Here is a 6,677-nt window from a genome sequence, read left to right as displayed (position 1 = left end):
CAAGCAAACACACAGTGGTTTGGAGCAGTTCGACAATCTACCTGCCCGACGCGCCCTGCTACAGCAAGTGCCGAAGGAAGCCGACCCTCCAGCAGACGCACTGAGAGAGAGGCTGTCTTTTCTCCTGCCAAGAAATCCAGCTCCAGTGTTTCCAAACTACCCTTGTGGGTTGTTGGGAAATCGAGTCCCGAGACTGACCTTCTCCATTCTAAACTAAGGTACGGAGCTGATTAGACCCTTAGAGAAATCTTTAGCAGATTCTTGGCAAAAAAATACTACATTTATGCTACACCTCCCATACTTCCTCCCTCGTACTATGCTTAGGTTAGGTACACCGGGAGAGGCGTATTTTAGAAGCACCAGTTGAGTACTTTTAGCCCCTGTTATTTATGTATGTATTTATATATGGTTTAGAAACCATACACTGCTCTTACAGTATTATTTTATTCTACTATTTATACTGTAAGCATTGTATTTTACAAACAGTTTTACTATTGTAGCAGTTCATTTCTTATGCTTGAGAAAGAAGACTGTTTAATAAATCCTTTTATTGAAAACGCCCGTCTTTCTACTTTCTCTGCACCTCTAGTGAAACGAAGCATGCACGATTGACTGAGTGAAATATCTATCTATTGTTTCCACGACTCTGAAGATACTTTTTATCTTGGGGAAACAAAGTTGTCATGTTTATGCAGTTGTCAGAGACTAATCCCTTCTTGTGAATTCGAAAAAATTTCTAGTGACCTTTGAGCTAGCTGGCACACACAATTAAGTCTAGTATATTCGATAGAGACCTAGTCGACCTCAGTCCTACGTCTAATCTATAGAATATATTATTCCAATGTGCAGAGCCTATTGGGAATATAGGAACTACACTACATGGCACCCAACTTGGGGCCACTGGACTTTCCCTCATTCTCTCATGCCTCATTCTCCATGCAACTGCATTGGCAGAATGAGGTAATCCTCCTCCCCCCCCCAACGTGAACACCGTCATTACACACGGGGTTTAATTATTAATTGTTGATTTCTTTTGCTTTGCAAGTGCCCACTTCATGGTTACTCTCTACCAGGCCACTCCAACATGGCCGCCAAACTCTCGCCCACACTTAGGACAGGCGAGTGCTTCATCGGGTCATGATGCGCATGCGCGCCTATCCTGGGTCGAGGTACGTCTCAGTGGGACGTACTAGGCAATCCTCCCCCACCGGCACGCACCAGGCGATGCTGTCCTACTTAAAAGCTCACTCCCTCGCGGCGGCCCACACCAGCCGGGACTATGGGGGATCAAGCAGGTTACAAGCGGGACACTCACCGAGACCAAGTAAAGTTGCGCGTCATCCCGTCTCCATGTAGATGTACGGGCACACACGGACCTCCGTGCTTATTATGCCGCTATTTTCCCCACTTTATTTTAGATTGGAACATTGGAAGAGCACCCCCTCGAGCCTCGATTAGCTGTCATAAATCTTAATATAGTGTAACTATGACTTTTAACATCACGCTTTCGCTAATCTACATACAATGTTTTTAACAGCGCAATATGTCACATGGCTGCATGTTTGTACCTCACGTGAGGCCATTTTATGAGTGCGCTACCTGACCACATGTTATAATTACTCATGTAGCCAGCACTTGCCACACGGCGCGCCACTTGACAACATGTCAAAACTATACGTGTGGCCACTACTGGCTGCACAGCGTGTCACTTGACCGCATGTTTACACTGGCCATCGTCTGCCCAGTCCAGCACGCCCGAGTTCACCATGGCTTCACATGAAGCGATTGAAACACCTCACTCTAAGGCGCAGCATTCCATGAACCTTTGCACAGCGCACCATTTGACCGCATACTCCTATGCGGCCATCACCTGCCTAGGCGAGTGCGCCCCGAGTTCACCAAGGCTTCACTTGAAGCCAGCACCAATTCATTTGAAGGCGCAGCATGCCACGAACCATTGCACGTAGCTCTCAGCATGCTCCGCCACTTTCTCTTGATGAAGCATAACGATCACTGTGGTAGTCACCAAGACAATGACTACAGCACCTTTTAAGATTGCATTTTATGTTGCTATAATGAATGTGTCTTGTCTTGTCCTTTCTCTCCTTAACAGGTTTTTTGACAAATGTCAGTAAGTATGTCGAAACTCAGACCACACACCTTAGCGCGTGTAGGTATTTCACTTTTTTCAAGTGGCTGTTCTCACCTTTGCCGCTCACTAGTCTCACTAACCCAGTCCTGAAGAAAGCCCTTCCTTACATTCTTTTACGGGCTGAAACATGCAGACCACAACACATACTCAACTATAGGCAATAACCTCCTGATAGTTGCACCACATATATTTCTAACCATATCCAGAGCCGCCAATAATAAATTCTAGAGGCAAGGAGTCTCAGAGCTATTTTTAATTTAAATAATTCATGACACATCACACAGTGGAGAAGTGTGGCTCAGGGGTTAGAGGCGGCAGACCCGGAATCTGAGATCGGTCCTGGACCAGGGTTCAATTCCCCGCCCCGGCGGGTCTTGGGCTAAAATTCCACGGACTCGATAATTCTCGTCCCGGTGCCTCCTCAACTCTCGGGTTCACACTCTGCGACTCTGGGCAATAGCTTGCTTAATCTCCACAACGGCCCCTCGCGGCGGGATGCCTGACTTTCACCTTGTGGACACCCTGTCGGGGCTTCTCACAGGGGAATATCAGGACGGGTTCCCTAGGCAAGCGCCAGGATACCCTTGTGGTGACAGGTTGCGCTATATAAGTATACCTACATTTACATATCCGCACCACACCAGCTTCGCTGTAATCAGGCATTGTAGCACAACCTCTAGGCACTCGGTCACCCGGTCGGGACCCCAATCATGAAGCATGACACCAACCAGGTTGGTGTGTGAGGGGTCTTTTAAGTACTCCTAATAGGTCCATGTACTTACCACACCTAGTGATTGTAATACATACTCTTAGTGGGTTTGTCCACATTATTTAAGTCTGGGACACAGAATTAACCACATCAGCCAGTCCCTTTCAATAATCCATAACCAAATCATCAGTGATGTTTATCAATGCTGTGGCTGGCACCATAGGCAGTCGCATAGCTCTTCCCATCAATATTTCGTGGGGAGAGAGCTCTTTAGAGTTTATTGTATATACTGCATATAAATGTCTGATAACTACCACCCCAGCCTGCTGCTCGATTCCTGATTGCGACTGGGCTGTCTACAGGATCGTGCCTGGCGCTTCGTTTGGCCTGATCTCGCTTTAAGCCGAAATGACCCATCAGCAGAAAGTATCGCCTTTCCTGATTGCGACTGGGCTTTACATAAGAGCGCGCCTGGCGCCTCTATTGCCCTGATCTCACTCTCATTCCGAACCACCCAACAGCGGAAAGTATCTCCTTTTGCCTATGTTAGGTCTATGATTGTCTATAATTGACTGCTCCTGACTGCTAATCGGTGTGAACCTCAAGGAAGGAAGCTGTCCTCCCTTCAACTCTTATACCGAACTCTCTTTCATCCACCATGCACCTGCCTAACCCCACTGGAACTCTGATCTCGTGCGTTACGGACCCAACTCCTGGTCCATTAATTACACAGACAAAATGACCAGTAATGCTAAAAAGAACTTCAAGCACAGTACACTAAAACAACACCCAGAAACACTCATAGTAGATAACTACCACACAGCGACCAACGGCAACACGAAAACTAACTTAATTTTTACACTAATCGCCCGACTAAATGGAAAAACACCTTCTTTCTTCACCTTCAAGTCTCCAAGTCAGTAATCATTCCCTATGGTGAAAAAATCTCTAAAACCACCTCCACTACCTTCAAAGGGGAACTCATCATTTCCATCTACAGAACTGGAACCATTCTCATACTGGCCACCGACCGGCACCTCACCACTTTTGACCGCCACTTCCCCACACTACTCTCCTCATTAACTCAACTGAGCTATCAAACCCCATCTCCCCAATCCCCCTTCACCTTCACTAATATCGTGGAACTGATCCAATCTCTCTGCCCTGAAGACCCACTATTCAACTCATGGACATCAACCATCACTCACTACAATCGCACTACTCCTATCATTACTCTCCGTCGCCAAACATCCACCATTATTTCATCAACTGATCACACCAGAAACAGCAAACTCACAATTAACAAACTCCACATGGCTGATCTCGATCTAGACAGCTCAGACACTAACCACAGCCCTCCTGTGACTGAAATCACCACAGGCACTCCCCACTTGACCCCCGATAATCTGCACCCTACCTCACAAACTACCCCTTCCTCCAACACAGAACCTTTTCCCCCGGCCCTTACTACCCCCATGTCCGTCATCTCCAATCAAGCGGACACTCACCCCCCTACTACCACTGCCCACTCCCCTTCTGCTGTCCCACATCCACATGCACAACCGGTCTCCACCGCTAATCTCACTGACAATCCCTGTGACATCCCCATGTCCAACGTCTTCACCAATCCTCCTTATTATCACTGCCCACTCCCCTTTGCCGTCACACATCCACATACACAACCTGCCTCCACCGCCAATCTCCCTGACATTCCCCGAAACTCTGACTTCCTATCTAAAAATGTTCTCCCTCCTCCCTTGGACATTAGACCCACTCCTCCTCCTCCTCCGAACACCTTGAATGGGAGCATTACTAATCCGGCTGCCCGCGTCCAACCACTCCCCTCTCTTAATCCTACTGATTCCGTCCAATCCCCGACCCCTGTTCTCTCTCCCTCCATAGACCCAAGTCATTCTCGGCCCCTGCCAAAAACATTAAGCTTTTTCAGCTCAATAACACAGCAACTAAACAGAATGGACAGGAAAATTAACTCCCTTTCTGCCGATTTCCTATACTTACAACAAGACCTTCTCAACAGGATCAAGCCACCGTGCTGCCTCTCCCCAGGTAGATTTAATCCTACCCCCCTCAATACCTCTCCCATGGCCCCACAGAGCACTCCTCGACCCTCCATTCCGTCGGCGAGTCATGCACTTCGACCCAACCGGGATCACCACCCCTTTTCAGTTCTGAAACCTGATGAGATCAACAACTCTTACCTCGCTTTGAGCCAGAATACTGCCCCTTTCTCCATCCCTGTTATTGTTGGCACTAACAGAATCCCTAAAACTGTCCACTCGCCTAGACCTCCTGCTCAATACACCTCTATCCACTTAGCTCCCCCCATCATCGAGGCTCCCGCCCTCTCTCTTGCATGCTCCTAAACTGCAGATCAGCAGTACAACACGCCACTGACATTGCTGAAGCTCTTCTCGCTGAAGAAATAGACATCGCTTTCCTCACAGAATCCTGGCGCAATATCCACTCCACCCCCATTCTTGACATTCTCACCCCTCCATGGTACAACATCAACAGACAAGACAGGCAGATCAAAACTAGTGTGGGACTAGCCATCATTCACAAAGCTGGAATACAGATTACCAAACTTAAACCTGCAGAATGCCTATCGTTTGAATACCTGGGTGTCGAACTCACTGCCAAGGGCACCTCACCCATCAAATTTCACACCATTTACCATCGTCCTGGAGAGCGTACCCTCTTCACCGAAGAACTAACAGACCTAATAACACGTTTCTCCCTGACAGACACAAAAACAAAAGACGTGTTCCTGGGTGACCTCAATATCCACTGGAACGACCTAGAAGACTCCACTGTCCAGAACCTATCGAACCTACTTTAAATATACACCTCAAACAACTCTGCAATGAACCAACTCACATCAAAGGTGCAACACTGGGTGTGATCATTACCAAAAATGAACTGGTCTCTCTGAGAGCGATTTCTCCCATTGACTGGTCTGACCACCACCTCATTCTGTTTAAGTTTGACGCACTTGTCAGCAACCAACTTATTTGTGATGACAAACCTAAGCACTGGACCAGAAACATCAAAGAAGTCCCTTTAACCAAACTTGAATCCAGGATTCATGCCCATCTACAAGTCTAACCCACCACCTGGACGGCCAATGACCTCACTAAACACTTTAAATCGACAATGACAGAGGTTTTAGACCAAGTAGCTCCACTCAACCTCAAACAAATGAGGCAAATCAAATCTAAACCCTGGTTCAACGTGGATCTTAATAACGAAAGGGGTCAACTCGGACAAACGGAAAGGTCTTGGAGACTAAACCCTTCGACCTTGCACCTAGCGCAATTTAGATCTGCTCGCCTGGCATACAAAAAACAAATTTTTAATGAATAGGCGTCTTTCTTCCGCACCCAACTAGATCTGGCGAAAAACAGATGAGAGAACTCTTGAACATTGTCAAAAGTCAAACAAACTGCACTCCCTGTCACGAAATCAAAGCCACCAAAGAGTGATGTTAAGAAATTGCCTCCTTCTTCTCTAACAAAGTCTCAAAAATTGATCAATCCTTCATCCAAACCTCAACTCCTCCTTCCCTCTTAACCTGCCCCCTTTAATCTCCCTTGACCAATCAGAAAGAGTTCTTACCAAGGACAATCAGGTCTGCCTCCAGCTAAAAAAACAATGCGCATTGGTCCGATTTCGAGCTAATGTCGGAAAACGAGGTCTTCAGTATAATTGCAAGCCTAAAAGCCTTCTTCCCACACTATGGACCCCATCCCATCCACAATTATAAAAAAACTCAAACACACCATTTCCCCTCTCTGG

This window comes from Lissotriton vulgaris, chromosome 7 (genome assembly GCF_964263255.1).
Source record: "Lissotriton vulgaris chromosome 7, aLisVul1.2, whole genome shotgun sequence".
NCBI lineage: Eukaryota > Metazoa > Chordata > Amphibia > Caudata > Salamandridae > Lissotriton > Lissotriton vulgaris.
Note: the sequence above shows the minus strand (reverse complement) of the source record.